The sequence below is a fragment of the Grammomys surdaster genome, unplaced genomic scaffold, assembly GCF_004785775.1.
Source record: "Grammomys surdaster isolate TR1022 unplaced genomic scaffold, NIH_TR_1.0 125580, whole genome shotgun sequence".
In the NCBI taxonomy this organism is placed as follows: domain Eukaryota; kingdom Metazoa; phylum Chordata; class Mammalia; order Rodentia; family Muridae; genus Grammomys; species Grammomys surdaster.
In genome coordinates this window covers 483,726-502,359 of record NW_021620426.1, presented here as the reverse complement: position 1 = coordinate 502,359, position 18,634 = coordinate 483,726, and the positions used below count along the sequence as shown (strand labels likewise).

Genomic DNA, 18,634 nt, shown 5'->3' with positions numbered 1-18,634 from the left:
TTATGTGTAAAGCAGTTTAAATCATATATGATAAGCCCTCTACCATGTACTACCACACCAAAGTTGTATGAAATATTGTTGCAGCTGCATAGCAGTGTTGTAGTTTTTGTTTCAGGAAACTTAAAAAAAAAAAAACAATGTTTTACACAAAGGTAGATAAATGAAATATGTTGAAAAAGGCATTTGGTTTAATTTCCTGTATTTAAAGTTGCTATGTTCCTGTAAAGAACTAAAGCCAATGAGGTGGCTCTGCTGCTGACCCTGATGACATAGATTGGGTCTCTGGGACTCACATGGTAGAAAAGAGGACTGACTCCTGAAAGCTGCCCTCTGATCTGTATACACTTTCATGGTGCTCATCCATGTACACCACACATACCCACCTACATACATGCATACACATACGTATGCATGCATATGTATAACATGATAATTATAAAGTTATAATAAGAGCTACTCAGGCATAATTTTCTGAGACAGGTCACACTAGCTCAAGCTGCTCTTTAACTTGCTACATAGCCAGAGCTGTACTTGAGCTCCTCCTCCTTCTCCTCCTCCTCCTTGTCCTTTTCCTCCTGTTCTCCTCCTCCTCCTCCTCCTCCTCCTCTTCTTCCTCCTCCCACTCCCCATTGCACCTCCTGTTCCTGCTCCAGCTTCTGCTTCTCCTTCTCTTCCAACTCTTCCTTTTCCTCCTCCTCCATCTTCCTAGGATTATAGGCCTGTTCCATCTGGGAACATGTTCCACAAAAGATTATTCTTGTTCCACAAAAGATAAAAGCAGATTAGATGATTGAGAAATGGAGGCCTGGAGAGATTGCTCAGCGGTTAAGACCACTGGCTGCTCTTCCAGAGGTCCTGAGTTCAAGTCCCAGCAACCACATGGTGGCTCACAACCATCTTTAATGGGATCTGATGCCCTCTTCTGGTGTGTCTGAAGAGAGCAATGGTGAATACATAAAATAAATAAATAAATAAATAAATCTTTAAAAAAAATTAAAAAAAGAAAAAAGAAAAAAATAGAAATGGAGAAATATTGCCAAGCAATAGTGGCTACACACCTTTGAACCCAGCTGTCAGACTCAGGAAGCAGACAGGGAGATATCTGAGTTCAAGGCTAGCTGGATCTACAGAGTGAGTGCCAAGACAGCCAGGGCTACACAGAACAACCTTGTCTCAAAAGAAACAAAAATAAAAATAAATAAATGAATACAGAAATATTAACAACTTTGCCAATTGGAATCGGTCGTCTATGTGACTGCTATTTGTCATATAGTAGGACTCAAGAGGGGTGGGACTCATGTCACCTTGAGCTTGTTTCTTAGACCCTCATTTATTCAAGTGGATCAGTGGTTTAGGGGAGGGGACATGTTAGGTATATTATTTAAAAGTAAAATGCATTTAAATTAACAACAAAACCACGTTTGGAGTAGGGAGGTGGTTTAGTGGGTAAAAGACTGCAAGCATGAGGACTGGATTTCCTATCCCCAGCACCCACATCACGCTGAAAGCTTTACAGATCTGTAAACTCAGGGCTTCTATAAGATCAGAGGTAGAGGCAGAAGAATACCCACCAAGAGTTCACAGGCTAGCCCACCTGCAGTACAGTGCAGGGAACAATAAGAAGCTGTGGCTTAAACAATCCAAGGTTATGTATCTGTCCAATGACTTCCACACACTTTGGCACACAGGACCTGTATGTCCCCTTCTTCCCCCATGCCACCATCACCGGCATGTACATCCATTTAAAAGAAGGTTCATCAGTTAATAGGCATGTAAGCCAAATATTTCACTAGGCTTGGTGGCCATGCCTTTAATCCTAACACTCAGGTGGCAGGCAGATCTCTGAGATGGAGACCTTCCTGATCTTCATAATGAGTTCCAGAACATCCAGAGCTGCATAGTGAAGCCTTGTTTCTAAAACAAACAAACAAACCAAAAACTCAACAACTGTATTCCCAGTATGTTACCCCAAACAAATGTCTCACTCAATTAGAGATGCTTTCAGCAGCAGATTTTAGGCAAAATAATATAAAACAATAGGATTTATGGCACATTTCTACATTTTGGTTGGTTGGTTGGTTGGTTTCTTTGAAGAACAAGCAATCTAGAGGTGAGTAGACTTTGCTTTTTCTGCCAAGACTCAACATTGGCAAATTTCTTAAACTTTTGCTGTACAGCAAAAAAAATCCTTTTGCCCATCTGTACAGGCATGTTCCAGTATAGGGATGAAGGAGTGAGGAATTAAGGTTTAAACCAAGAAGTAAAAGCTTTCCTAAAGGCTTCCAGCATATGTCCATTGTGCACTCACTGGCCCATAGCCTGTTTCTGCTGCAGCCTCAAAGGAAGATAGGATATCAGAGACTTCTGGTGAATGAAGCAACAGGACAGAGGTCGCAAAATGACTTGGGGTAACTCAGTAGTGTCAGCCAGGCTGGTTATTAAAACCACCTTGACTTTAAATTTTACTTGGATTCTTAGAAAACTGGTGCTTTTCCTCACCTCTGCTTGGTACATTAGCAGAGTTTAACCTCCCCACACCAACTTTTCATTTGGGTAATTAGCAAATTTCAAGTCCCTGGACAAAGTGAGTCCTCAGAGGCTGATGGCATCTCTTTACAGAAAGCCACCTAGCCAACAACCTAATGCCTTTCCTGCAATTTTCACTGTAACGTTTTCTGTAGAACTTGTTGATTATATTATCTGTCTCAATTCAGAAAATATTTAAGAATCTGTCTGTATGAACTGCATTCAGTAATATGAGTCTATAGGGCATGGTGATGCACACCCATAATCTCAGTATTTAGGAGGCCAAGCTAGAAGGGTCGTGAGTTTGAAGCCTGTCCGAGCTGCATAACAGAACATTAACTCACCAAATAAGGAAAAACAGAAGTAGTCCTTAATATTGCTCATTTTAAGGAAGAGCTGAAAGTTCCCTAGACTGCCTGACAAAACAAAATAATCAATTGCACCTTAGAGGGAAGCCCATAAGATTTGTCACCGGAGAAGATGATGTTATGACCCATTTCTAAAATATGAAATGTCGCCAACATCTATAAAGTGATTACTACCTGCAGGATGACTCATCTGTACAATGACACATCTTGGTCTTAACCGTTGTGATGAATTATTCTTTCAGATGGGAAAGCCGGAGAAGAATTCCAGAGTGAGGAATGACAATAAGTCTTATTGAAATTTTCACTGTGTATAAAGATTTAATTTTAACAAACAATCCTGACTATATCGTTGTTGTCTTTGTAGACCTGATATCAACACTTTACAACTTTTACTTATCTACCAGATTCTCTTATAAGAGTGGCTGTGTGTGTCTATGTATGTGTGTGTGTGTTGGGGGGTGGGAGGCAAAATTTCCAGGTATGATCATATGAGTTTCTAAACTCTTATGCATTCTGTAACATGGGATTGAGTACTATAGAAAGTTTAATATGTGTGTGTGGGGGGATGTGTCTATACATAAATATCATGCCATAATCTTCTGTCAACATAGTTAACAGAAAAAGACAACATGAGGCACATTCACACAAAAATGGTCATGTAAATTTACAGCTTCAATATATGAGAGCATTTGAGAAACCTAAAAAGCAGGAAGGAAGGTTGTAAAGAAAAATTTAGGCATTAGGATGTATTACTTAATTACAGGGAGTGACAAGCTACCCCTCCAGGCATATGCTTTTTTTTTGTAAATAAAGTTTTATTAGAACACAGCTATTCTGCCTCATTTGCATAATGTTTTCTTAATGGTGAGAGTTGAACAAGGGATGTTTTTCAAGCGTAAGGTGTTTTATGTCTGGTCTTTTTAACAAGTCTGTTTTCCTCTTAGTTTATCAGCTGTATAGTCAGACAAACTGGTCTCAGTTTTTTTTGTTTCATATTATCACCATATGATACGAGAGGTTCTTTCTACAATACAATAATGAATATCTTACTCAACTTCTCGAAATCTTAGTATATGATGTATAACAAATCATTCTGTTCATATTAATATAATATTTTGCTGTACCTAGCAAGAGATAATGCTCTTAAATGTTACTTATTCAGTATCAAAACTTATTACGATGATTATTAAGTGAACTGTGGCTTCTATTCAAATGAAAATTCAAAGCTCTAAAATTAATTCCATGTCCAGGCAAAATGATCAAGAAACTAGAAATACTATAATTTATCTGCAAGAAATTTGAAGAGCTGTATGAAGTATTGTATAGAAATAATAAGATTTATTTAAGACACACAAACCTGAGTATATGAAATCATTCTATACTTGGAATACAGTTAAGGTTAAATAATGTATTATTTTAGGAAACCATGAGAATAAAAAATTTAAAGGGTAAAAAGTCTTCTTTCCTAGAACCAAGAGGAAAATAGTATTTAAAAGGAAGTATATTGATAACAGTATTACAAAAATAAAGGTTGGCATGAAGTACCGTGACTCTAAGGCAGCAGATTAGATAACATTAATGAGATAGGCAAATAGCACAAAGAGAAACCAGGAAAACTAAATTAGAACTAGAAACTCTGAAGACAGACTGGAAAAGCAAAGACATAGAAACAATCTGTATTTAAAAATAACCTACTACAACCAAGTAGAATTTAATCAAGATTAATATAACATAAAATTCAGTCACAACAGCATAGTAAAGATATATGGTTTGGCTCCATATTGAGGCTGTCTCAAGCAACAAGAAGCAAAACAATAATAAATATCCATAATACTTTCATAATAATTTTTAGCAAATTAAGATGATTTCCTTAATGTTTTAATTATAATTTTTTACTTTATCATTTAAAATAACTTTGAAAAAATTAAACACACACACACGCTAAAGTTAGCCAGACCCAAATACTATACAACTTGATGAACTTATATGCAGTTAGAATTGGCATTTTAAAAGGAAGCTATAAAGCTTCACATTAAGTTTATGTAGATATCCACCACTAAAAGAAAACCCTTTCCCGTTGCTTGTATCCACTTTTTCTTAATTCTCTTATATTTGCTTATAACATGAAGAAAATGTTATACTGTGTATATAATGTACATTTGTTTACACATATATTATTGACTAAATTCCATACATGAGTCAGAAGATGTCAAGTTTTTAAAAGAACAAATTTATATAAATTTCAGTGCTAAAATTATATTAATGATGAAGGACTAAATGTAGTTTCATAGTATCTGGTATGAACAAAAATTTAGAACATCTTTCAGTTTTGTTGCCTGTTTATTGTAGTGAAAAATCTGGAAAGGGCAACTAGAAAAGATTTTGATTAGAAACAAATAATGAGTTTATACTGGCAGTTGAAATGAATTTTGTATATAGGAAACCCTAGTGAACACACATACACACACCCCACAACTATTAGAATAAAAAAATGCAGAAAGAATTCAAAATAAAAAAAAACAGCATAAAATGAAGTGGAGTTAGGAGACTGCTCGGTGATAAAGTGCTTGATGCAGAAGCACTTTGACTGGTGTTCCAGTATCCAGAATTCACCTGAAACCTAGGGATAGGTAGTGGCTATCTAGAATTCCATTGTTTGGGGGTAAGGTTGATCCCTAGGATAGGTGGGTACCTAAACTAGATGGCATTGACTAACTGCATGGCTAGGTTCAGCAAGAGCCTTGCCTCAATAACTGAAGTGGCAAGTGAGTAAAGAGGATACCCACGGTCAACTTTGGAATTACACCTGCACACGCATATAAATATATGTATATGTATACATATGTTCAATACACATGCCAAAAATATATTTTATATGCTACAATCTAAATCCAGAACATTCATTTAAAAGAAATACAAATAGAATAAACATAGTAATACATTTAAAAAAGGAAATGCGTGACTTGGGCACCAAAATCATCAGTTGATGTACAAAACATCATTGAAAAAAAGTTAAATACTGGAAGACTGAAATCGTTAAGATGATCATATTCTCCAAAAGAATCTTCATATCCAATGTATCAAACTATCACCACTGGTGTTTTGTTGTTTTAGTTTCTTGGTTTATTTCTTCAATTGTTTTGTTTGTAGAATTTGACAGGTTGGTCTTGGAACTTAAGTTGCAGAGCTGGAGAGATGCCTCATCAATTCCTAGCACTGGCTACTCTTACAGAAGGTCTGGTCTGGTTCCTTGCACCAGCATTGGGCATCCTACAACTGTCGTTTCAGATCCAAAGGATCTGTCACCTCACCTCTGAGGGTTCTAGGCATTCACACATACTACACATGAAATAAAAATATATAGTTTTCCAAAAAGGTATGTGTGGAAACTTGGAAGGAAGACAGACACCTATGTTTCACTGCAGTAAAATTTAGTGTACAGAAAAATTATCCTACGGTGGAGTTCATTTGATTTTTGAGAATGATGGTAAGATTGGAAATGCAATACAGAAAGGATGGTCTTCAAATAAGATATCAGGACTACTAGAAAGATATGTACATGCGAAAGCATAAAATTGAGCTCTACCGCATACCATATACAAAAATGCAACTTAAAATGGACCATGAGCTTGAGTGTGAGATCTTACTCTGTAGACCTTTTAGAGGAGGTCAGATTGGATATGGTGAAGGTTTCTAGGTTTACCAAAGCATATGTGAAAATATATAAATAAATTGGATTTCATTAAACCTATATATTTCAAAGAACATCTGAAGAGACACCAAAAATAGAGAACTGATTTCCAAATTAAATATTTAAGAAAGAATTTGTACCTAAAATATATGAATAACTTACATTTTTAAAAATAGACGAATAAAAGTGGTGAAAGAATTTAAATAGATATATTTCTTTGCCCAAACACAATACTAAAACAGCCAGTAGGCACACAAAAAGATAGAGATGCTATACTCTTATATTGGTGCCTTATTCAGCCATCATCAGAGACGTTTCCTCCTAATGCAGATGGGACAAATACAGAGACCCAAAGTGCATGTGTACACACACACACACACACACACACACACACACACACACCAGACAGAGACAGACAGACAGAAACAGGGACCTTGGAACATAGCTCTAAATGAGATGACTCCATCAAATCTTTCCACCGGGACTCGAAACTACCCAGAAGAAGAGGCAGAATGAATGTAATCCACAGATGTTGGACATGAGGAGAAAAGAGCCCTCTAAGCAAGGCACATGTGAAGCCACAGGGACTGAAGCAGGAAACACAGGGCCTGTATGGATCCACACTGGGTCTTCTGCCTATGTATTGTCTTTCTGCTTAGTATTCTCATGGAGCTTCATAGTCTGTGGACCAGCGAGCCTCTGATCGTGTGCTTTCTCTTAGGCTCTTTTCCTTCTATTGGTTTGCCTGTTTAACTTCGATTTGGTGTTTTTTATTTTATCTCAATATATTTTATTTTGTTATGTTATCCCTTAGAAGCCTGCTCTTGTCTAATGAAAGAAAAGGGAGTGAATACGAGAGGGAGGAGACCTGAAGAGAAACCGGAAATAGAGTTAGGGGAAACTAATCAGGATGTATTGTATGAGGAAAGCAATTTTCAATAAATTGGAGGAGGGAACATCATTTGAAATTCAATTCAGAATCAAAATGAGAAGCTAACACCTATAGAATAGATGGAATTAAAAAGAGATAGTAGCAGTTACTGACAAAGGTTTGACAACATTGAACTTTTTGTTCTAGCCTATGAGCATACTAGGCATTCGCACATCCACTTTGAAAAGGCATTTGGACATTCCTCAAAATGTTTACCATAAAATTAACCTATGACTAAAGCAATAACACTATAGCAGTATGCCCAAGAGACTTTGAGTAACAATTCTACATAAAAATTGATACATAGGCAACTTAAATGTATTTCTGTTCAGTGGAGTATTTGACCATAAGAGTGAAGGAATTGTTTGTAGATGCTAACATCAGTTGCCATTAAAAACACACCAAGCAAACTCCCAGCTAGAATAGGCTAGTTTTATAAAGAATTTTCTTTAAAACAAGAAAATCCATAAAAACACAAAGTAAATTAAATTAATGACAAGAAACAGAAGTCACGGAAATTTACTGTTAGTCACATCTTTCATTTCATGGTAATAAAATGCCCCAAACAGAGGGGATAGTGATGGTTTCCTCATTTTATTTTTTAAGTCACATTGAATTGTTCGTTATGAAGAGTTGTATGTATATATAAAGTGGACAGTGAATGTGAAAGACAGCTGGTGCTAACCTTTGACCTCTGCATTCACACAGGCACATTCATGCAGGCATATATACAGTACATACGTGCATGCACACAATATGGATATAAGTATTAAGTCTACTAAATTTAAAAAAATCTAGAAAAAATTTTATGGAAAGGGGATTATTGCAAATATTGCAACCGCTGTCTAGAAAATCTGTGTTTCAAAGATCAGGCAGGAAAAGTTTTCCTATTATTTTTAAAACAAAATTTATTTTAAAATTTTTTATGAAAGATATATTGTGACAAAAGTGAATTTTAGGGAAATATAGAAAGCCCAACATAAGGCAAGTTATGCAAAGTAGAATTAAAGAAACATGGACAGGCAGATTAAGATAATTAAAGAAATCATTCAGTTGGTATTTTCTGACTTCAGAACACCACAGAAAAGGATTGAAGAGAGACTGAGATCTAGGCACACTTTACAATTGGGGTTGTTTGCATGCTGTGTTTTTGGAATGACAGGACTGAGCTAAACTTTAAGCAGATAAAAGAAAGGGAGTGGAAAAGCTCATTACATTAGTTACTCTTCTTGCTGGTTTGACAAACTACCTGACAAAAGCAAGGTAAGAAAGGGAGAGGTTTTTTGGCTTATGGCTTGAGGGTATAGTCCACCATTGTGGAGGAGACAGGACTGCAGGAGCTTGAGACAACTAATCACATCACATGTGTGATCAGGAAGCAGACAGCAAGGAATACTGGTCTCAGTTCACTCTCTCCCTTTTACTCCTCCCGGCCACAGAATGGTTCTGGCATTTAATTTGAGTCTGCCCATCTTAAGCCAGTCTCAAAACTTTCTCACAGACATGACAACAGATCTCATCAAAGTGATGATATTTAACCATCATAATAATGTATCATGCCCTGCACTACGAAGTTAATGTAGAAGGAAATAGTGCCATGTGCACAGATAGGTGGAGTATGTTCATGATTCATTATCCCTCAGCTCAGCCAAAGGGACAGTACATACCCGTACCACAGAAAATAACAAATGAATACTTTGTTGCCCAAGTAGTCAGGAATTCAAGATAAAAGTGGTGGGAAAAAAAGATACAAATGTTTGCTGCTGTTTTTGCTTTAGTATTACTTAGGGTCTTAAGAATAATTGTTATACATGCAAACAAAAATAAGCAGCTACTTCCTGGCTTCTGATGGGATTAAAAACTAAATTTGATATCAAACAAGTAATTGTTATGAAGTAGGATATTTTCTAGTAGAAAAAATAATGATGTGATAATTTTCTTGGTCAGACATCTCAGCTCATTTCAAAATGTAAGAAATGTTAAAAAAAACCTGGTGTGTGTGTGTGTGTGTGTGTGTGTGTGTGTGTGTGTGTGTGTGTGATGTTTGCATGTGTCTGCAGAGACCAGGAGAAGATATCAGAGCCACTGCAGCTAAAGTTCCTAGCTGTTGTGAAACATCTGACATAGGTGCTAGAAACAAAGCTTGGGTCCTCTAGAAGAGCAGCAAACATTCTTAGCCTCTGAGTCATCTCTGCAGCCCCCATAATAAACTCTTGTTTTCTACCAGTGATGGAGTCAGTAAATGCTTTTTTTTTTTTACACATTTGTCGAAGGCACACTCTTAAGATCAAAGCGGAATGAAAAGCTTTAAAATAGTGTGTCAGTGTACTAAACAAATTATTCCAGCCATACACAGTTGTAGTTCCTGAGTTTAAAGGTAGGGTCTTCATTTTTAGTATGGGCTATAGTTGAATATGAGATCCTTCTGTCTCAGCTTCTGGAGTGCTGTGATTACAGCCATACACAACTTTTTTTCTTATGAGACATAGTCCCATATCTCAGGATGGTCTGTCTGAGTGAGGATGACCTTGAACTTCTTATCTTCCTGCCTCTGCTTCCTGAGTGATAGAATTTCTAATAGTTGCCACCAGATCTTTTCTATGGGTGTTAGATATTCAACCCAGGGCTTTGTGTAGAGTAGGCTAGCACCCTACCAAATGAGCTACATTCTATCATCCTGTTATGCAGATTTTAAAAGACAAAATGAAATAAAGCTATACTGGGGTAAAGAAAAAGAATGGAAAGAAATAATACATAAATGTTAATTTGAAAATGTACATAGCCATGTTTATATCAGACAAGGCAGAATTCAAGGCAAAGAGGTTGAATTTCATACAAAGTCATTTATAGTGGTGAATAGAGTTAAGATAAAACAGACTAATGATAAAGCAGAGAATGTAACACTGGTGTCACTGTGGTGGTTAAAATAATGTAGATCCAAGCAAAATTTGGGATATGGATTCAGCAACTATTGTCTTTAAATTGCTATAGGTTAGCAGTCAACACACAGGGAAGTGTGTCTGATTACTCAATCAAAATGTCAGCTTGCCACCATCTCCACCATGCTGTTGTCCTACACTTAGCTAGTTTCTGCGTGTGACCTTTATTACCCAGGGGATATGAAAATATTAGTCCCAAGGAATGAAATTCACAGCAGTGGAAGTCATGAATGAGCAATAAGAACAACCATAGAACAACTCTACATAATTCAAAGTGGTAAAGATGGCAAATGTGCTGGTTGACCATTTTTTACCATAAAAATTGTGCTTATAAATTTAGATAAAGAAGGAAACAGTTCTGAAGCTGGAACTCTGCAGCATGGAGATCTTTGTGTCTTGAAAGAACAGTTCATCTGCATTCACTTGGCTTTGTGTTACAAAACAATGTCGCCTTGGACATTTTTAAATCACTGTTTTAAAATTATCACTTGCTTTTTGATTAAAGATGTCAAATTTGATTAAAATACCCAGCTTCATTTCCTCTCATTGTGTTCATGTGTATTCAGTACTCTAATTTACCCTGTTTGGAAATTTTCTTATTTTGATTATGTATGCCTCCATGGCTACAAAGCATATTAAGACACCTGTGCTTTTCATGCTCAGAGTCATAAATCCAGCTAGCTAGTTGACATGAATAATCCATCACTGAAAATCATCTATCATATGGAATGTGCCACAGTAATTGCTCTTGGTACCTAGACAGCATTTTTCTTAAGATGCACTAGTCCTTTGCTGGGGATACAGATCAGAGATAGAGAACATGCCCAATATACACAAAGCCCAAGGTTCGATCCCTGGCAAGAACATCAAAAAGTGCATTCAATATTTTAAGTATTTACCTCTTTCTTTCTCTTCAGAATGGCTATGTAACAAAATCCTGTAACAAGATCTTATCAGTCAAATGGATAGGGAATTCCAACTGGAGAGTTTACCCTGTGGCACAGGAAATAAGCTCCCAAATCCAGCCAACTCCCTGGATGGAAAAGTCACTATATTCATCTGTTTATACCTTTGGCCTGGTTCAAAAACAGTTTTATTTAAGCAATGTGCTTACATTTCTGTACATGGCTACTTTATGTGTGTATTCAGTGTCCCCACATATTAACAATGATTCAGTAACAGAAAGCAAAGGAGACAGGAATGAAGAATTCTATGGAATTAGGAAAAACAAATATTGGGTGAAGTATTCTGATAGTAGTTCCCAGAGATGCTTGGGGTTAGGGTGGTGCTCACCGAGTGAGCTGGGTGAATAAAGGACAGCCCTGGAGACTTCAAATGATGATTTTCGTGTATGAGGAAGAGCACAAATTTTTGCATTTGCATTGAGAGGGGATGGTAACACTCTCTCTTAAGCTTCCATACAACTTATTTTGAAAAAAAATATATACATATATATATACACACACACATATACATATAAATATATTTTTTAAGAAGTAAATTTATAGCTATTGGTAAGACACTCACTGAGAGTGACTTATTTTCAGATAAAGGAAACTAAAACTGAACTTTTACTTCCTCTACACAGCTGCATTTATTCTTTTTCCAACGATGGAATCGGTTCATGCAGAAATGCTTGAGATAGGCGAATGAATATATGTTGTATAAGCTTTCTCCCTTTGCAGTTGAGCTCACAAAGCTGTATGAAAAGGATTTTTGTTTTTATTTTTATTTTTGCCAGCCATGAAGTCTGACATAGTGAGAACAAAATGAATACAAGGAAAATTAATGAAGCAGAAGAGACATGAAAGGATGGGGTTATATTCATGTTTTGCTGGTATCTGTTTGTATGCTATACGGAAGCAGTTTTTTGATGTGCACAGACAGTGGGTAGTTTTAAGGAGTTGGTGTGTGCCTTGTAGGAGAAAAATTCAGAAAATGGTATTGTTTTTCAAGACAGTAACTTTACTATGATGTAAAGCACTGTGCTGATGTCTACACCCATATGTTATTCCCTTGATTTTTATGACTGCCCTATGAGTCAATTATTGATTTAATTCCCATGACTATAATGAGGAAAGTAACAGACAAAATTTACTTAGATTATCCTTGGGATCGGCCTCTCATATCGAGTTTATGATTGTTTCTCCCTAAGACATGTTCCTACAAGCTGATCATTATTTTAATAGTAACTAAAGTCATTTGGAAATTCTGTAAATTACTACAGCATTTGTGTCCCACAGCTTACATTCTGCAACTGTGAATTCTCTTGAGTTCTTAAAATTAGAAAAGTATGGAAGTTCATTATATTTGTAAGGCAATTAAAATATTAATGAAAGCCATTATATGAATAGTTATGTCAGGCCAAAGGTTTATAAAATCCCTTTTTTGTATTGCAAGCATGAGGACATGAACTCAATTTTCAACATGACATAAAAGCCAAGCATGGTAGCACGGGCCTGTCATCTGATGAAGCAGACAGGAAGCAAGCTGAGGCTTGTTGACTAGCTAATCTAGTTGAATCAATAAACATCAGACTCATTCAGAGACACCATTTGAAAAGTTAAGGTAGAGAGCACTTGAGAAAAATATCTCATGTTGATTTTTATTTGGCCTCCTAGTGCAGTAGCACACAAGCACACATGCCTATGGACCTCTGCATGCATGTTCTTATATACACATGAACATGTGCACACACATAGATTTAATTTCAAAACAAGGCAATATTAAGACATAGTTCTTTTAAGGAAGATGTCAAAACTGGCAACTTAGTAACTGAAACCTGCCTCACCTCCTTAAATATTATATACCTAGCAGAGTTTCTATTTCAGAGAAAACACTGTCTCTAGGTAAAATATAGCCTCTTCAATGCCACAGACCCTTTGTGTGGGCTATACTGATCCCAAGGCACTGCAAACTTCTGAGTTTTTTTTTTTCAGTTTTATGAGCCCATTCATACACTTAATATGTCAATGAGAAACATCTAGACAAAAGAGTTGTAAAGGAGGAAAGGTTTATTTGAACTTACAGTTTTATGGATTTCAGTGGTCCAAAGTTAGCTGACTTCATAGTTTTAAAGACTTAGTCAAAGCAGAATTAATGACTGAGGGAGATTGTGACAGTGGATGCTTACCTCATAGAGGCTAAAAAATGGTTACTGTTGGATTGTCAACTTGACAGAATCTAGAATTAATTAGAAGATAGCTACTAGGTATGTCTTGAGGGATTCTCTTGACTGAGTTAATTGAGGTAGGAAGCCCTGCCCACTCTGGGTGGCAACATTCCCCGGGTAGGATGCTGAATTATATAAATGAAAACAGGAGCTGAACAGCAGCAGGCATCCATTGTCCCCTCTTCCTGACTATGTATCCGTATTGATGTGATCATAAGCTTTAAGCTCATGCCTTCTTTACTTCTTCACCATGATAAACTATACACTTGAGCTATAAGCCAGAATAAACTCTCCCTTCAGTTAATCTTGAAGGAGGGGCTAATATATACCCCATTGTAACTTATTTTCTCTACCTATAACTTACCTGCTTTCTACTCCCTCCCAATTTCACATACCCATTAAAACCAAATACTAAACACATGAATTTGATGAACATTTCATATTCAAAGTATAGTGATGCTATTGAATTACAAGTGTTTTGAATGTCTGTTTGGGTAAATTGTGGTAGGCTTGTTATTATTCAGACTGATTCAAACTGATCAAAAAAAAGTTCTCAAAGTTTATTCCCTACAACTAAGATTAAACTGGAACAGCCAATCCTGTCTATTATGTTTTTCAAATATTTTCTCACTGTGAAAAGAAGTAGGAAATTAGAGGTTTCTGTTAAGCAGGATGGGAAATTGGAGATTAGTGAAATTGCAAGCATAAGCAAATTATTGAGTATGTAGATTTGTTTGTCAGGGAAGAATACCAAGTTTATCAGAAGTTCAGAATGTGGTACTAAACTTCTCTCTGTCTCTCTCCCTCCCTTCCCCCCTCTATCTCTCTCCCTCCCCCCTCTCTCCCTCTCTACCTCTTTCTCTTCCTCCCTTACTCCCTCCCTCCTTCTCCCCCCATCTCATACAATTGGAGGGGTTGTTAGCATGAACAGTGAGATCTGGACATTAGAAGAGTCTCTGTGCTCTGTGTTAGTCTACCTCATCTCTATCACCTACTACAGACTGAATATAGTGAAGAATAGATCATATTCTTTGAGTGTGAGACAAAGATTGAAAAACATGTCTATATCTTGCAGAGAACCAATATCACCACATTAAAATGTAATGAAGACTGTATATCAGAAATCTCAGTGTTCAGCTTAAGTATGGATATGGGAAAAGCTGAAAATATTTCACATGTGATGCTACTGTCTTCTGCTAAGAAATAGTGTATGTTTAAATGAATAAGCTATATGATATTTGAATTTAATCCTAAGGACATAAAATATTTAATAAATCATAATTTTTTATAGAGGAAGAGTAAATTTGTTTCTTCTTTGATGTCATATAAAATATAAAATTTTTACTTCAAATTCCCCTTTTAAAATTTACTCTTCCAATAATTTTGGTTAGAAGAGACCAAGACTTAACATCACATTTACCACTGTTTTAATTCATTTTAAGAATTTGTGATCTCAACTATCATTTCTATACGAGTTAATTAGGCATGGAATGCAGGAGGAAAAACAAAATAAGGATTTAGAGTTATTGCAGGATACTACAAATCCCCCAAATGGATGAAATGGGAATTTATCCATCAACTGAACCAAACATTATCACCAGACCCTGGACAATAAAGATGCAACTTCAGCTACTGAAATAAATGGAAGACGTCTACTGGTCCATAATTGTAGAATGCTCACAGGCATTTTTGTTGTTTTGCAATTAAAAAAATAAATGCTCTGCTTCCTTCTGTGGAATATATTACAGATTCCGGCATAAAACTATGCTTTCTGAAGTGTACAGAGGCTGTTCAAACTTGAACACTTTCAATGTCAACATAAAATTAAGGGTTATGACTGGGTGTTAAAGTATCTACTATGGAGAACTTGTGCATGTCTACACAGCTGATAAATGCCAGGAGATCACTAATCAGGTAAATTCATAGAGGCAGAACCCGTTTATGGTCAAGCTATATTAAAATAATGGGCGTTCACTGAACACACACCCGTTGTGTGTTTAGTTTTGACATCATTCACATGTTGGTGGCTCCACTCCTAGATTTAACTAAATATATCCCTTCTTGTTTTCTAAAGCTCACAATGGAAAGTATGTGCCCAATATTGAGTTATGGGATTACGTACTTGTCTGAGTTCTTCCCACCCCAGAATACTTATCAGTTCCCCATTGGCTAGTAGAACATTTCTTCTCCTTATCACCTAGCTTTCTCCTAGTTTGTTTCTGTTGCTGTGATCAGCACCATAACCAAAAGCAACTTGGGGATAAAAGGGTTTATTTCAAATTACAGTTCCCTATCACAGCCATCATTGACGGAAGCTAAGACAGAAACTCAAGTAGAAACTGAAGCAAAGATAGAGGAGGAATGTTGCATACTGCTTTGCTCCCTGACACAAGTTAAGCTGCCTTTTATACAGACCAAGCCCTCAAAATGACACCTAGAGATGGTGCCATCTACAGTGGGCTGTGTCTTTCTACATGAATTATAAAGCAAGACAGTACCCCACAGATATACACATAGAACAATCTGATAGAGGCAGTTCCTCAGTTGAGGCTCCCTCTTCCCAAGAGTGTCAAGTTGGCCACCAAAAACAACCATTATGCTAACTAGGCATCTTCCTTATCTCCTAAGTTACTTCATTTATTCCTTTCCCACAACCCACTGGCACGTTTGGTAACACCTCTCAGTTGCCTCTGACAGTAAATGAGACACATTACAGTCTGCTCTGTAATTTCTAAACCATTCGGCCAACAAACTCAATTTTTTTTTCCTGACCATGTCTAGTCTTTCAAAAATTTCTGCAAGTCATGGGGCATAGTTGTAACTGTAAACATGAACCTATAACTGCAAGTCTACATTGCATAAGGTTATCTGTACATAAAAATGATACATTGTAGTACACAATAGGTTTCAGGGTGATAGCTTGAACAAAAGTCCTTGGAAAACAAGGAAACTCCATGAGAAACTTCTAGAACTGTGATCATTGTACTTGAATCTCCTCTCAGAGTAATTTCAAATTTATTTTTATCTGTAGCAGACTTTCCTTACCTACCTGAAATAGGCAGGCAACCAAAGATATTGGGAGCATTGATTTTTTTAAGCCCTGATTTTTATTACTTAAAAAATTATATTTATTTTGCACGGTAACTCTGTGCTTGTTCATTCAACCCTTTCACAGTGATGTTTTTTTGCTCCTCAATAAGGAAAGCCCATGTGATCCTGTCGCAGACCCATTTAGCACACATAGAGTCACATGTTTTGTTTTAGATAATTTCATATAACGATTTACATCTTACAGCATGAACCCCTCAACGCCTGGCATACATCACATGTGGATTTTGGTTTTTCTCACATTCTTGACATAAAGGTAAGCAGTCCTATTACCCAAGGTTTGAGACACCCTGGTTTTGTTAGAGGATATGTGGTAGGAAAGCTCAGGCCAATCGAGTCAAACACTAGATCATTCTAAGTGCCCCTAAGCATCAGTAATTTTAAAAAATCGACTTACAAACTCATGCCTATAATTCTAGCACACAGGAGACCAAGGCTGGAGGATTGCTGTGGATTCAAGATGAGCCAGGATTACATAGTGCCACTCTATTATAGTTCTAGGCACCACAGTTGAGCCCTGGCTCAGTTAACTGTGTATGTGTTTGTGTGTTTGAGTATACGTGTGTGTGTGTATATGTGTGTGTGTGTGTCAGTTCTTGTTTTTTTAAAAAAATTCTTAAAATAATCTTAGACTTCCCTGGGAGAGGCCATTTAGACCTAGCTGTACTCTGTAAGTTCTGTTGTTTCAGGCAAAGCATTAGAAGAAAAGTGATCATGAATGGACTATAGTTTGTATTATAGCTTTATATAGTGCAGACCAATTCCTTAATGATTTCCATGTGGAATTAAAGTAATTTGATAAGTAGTTTTTTAATACTATCTGTTCATATTCTTTTTTAAAAAAACATTCATGTTTCTTTTACTTGTTTGTAGTCTTTGAGAATCTAGGACTCCTAAGTATGTTGTGTTTAATAAACCAAAACCCTGTATTATGAATTGCTAAACAAGTAAATGCTTCTGATTTTATAAAAATGTTTTCTTAATTAAACAGAAATACTTGAGTGTCTGGCTATAGGTTATGAGGTAAAGTATTTTGTTTTAGAAGGTATGAAAAAGGCTATGCCCCTTGAATCAACATGGTCTTTGTAACTATGATAGAAATTTCCAGTGAACTGGAAATTTAGATTATTTAGATTAGGTATTTGATATGTACTAACAAAAATGTCAAACCAAAAAAGTCAAATAAAAATGCAATATGTATCCAGATTTACTCCACATATTTAAAAGAAATAGTAATGTATTTTTGAATCTCAGCGACATTTCCCTATGTCCGAGCTACAGTAGTAGAAGCAGGAGATAGTGAGCATATGTAAATAAGGCTCTCTGTCATTGAGGAATCAACTTTGTGAGACAATATTTAAGCAGCTATAGAGGATTTATTAAAGAGAGGAAGGAAGCACCTTTAGCAGCATCCTTGCCATTATCCAGTCAGGTAACAACCATATAAAATGCCTTTAGTACTGAAAAAGAATATTAAAAATTGAAGGTCAACCTCACATTTTACCCATAGAACCAAGCGCTTTTTCTAAGGCAGACTTTCAGAAAGGAGCTCAGTCTCACACAATTGTGAGGTCACGGCGAGACATGTAATTGTTGCTTCTGTCGATGGTTTTCCTGTGATATTTGGGGTATATTAAACGTCGGAAACATGAGACAGTGTGCTGAGATAATAGAGACTATGGACAAGCACAGCAGAAGAGGTAATGGGAGCTTCTCTAGCTCTTCTAGTGCACTGAGGGTTACATTATGTAACTCATGTTAACAGTGAGTTTGTCCTTTTGGAGGTTTTGTTTGTTTAAGTTTGCTCATGTTTCAAATAGCTTGAAATGGTCAATTGGTTTTCATTGGTCATTGGTTTCCATTCTCTTTGCCCCACACCTCTGCTCTCCCTCCCTCCGT

The 18,634-nt window shown here is 36.4% G+C and overlaps 1 protein-coding gene across 3 annotated transcripts in view; it reads left to right on the top strand.

The window, feature by feature from the left end:
• The window catches only part of Serpini1 (serpin family I member 1), a 78,380-nt gene that overhangs the window by 6,247 nt on the left and 53,499 nt on the right, over positions 1-18,634 (top strand). Inside the window, exon 2 of one of the 3 annotated variants that reach the window (XM_028786773.1) lies at positions 16,923-16,991. The exons of the other annotated variants lie outside the window; for them this stretch is intronic. The gene's annotated coding sequence lies outside the window, so the exon portion shown is untranslated. The remainder of the gene's footprint in view (positions 1-16,922; positions 16,992-18,634) is intronic. 3 annotated transcript variants of the gene reach the window in all.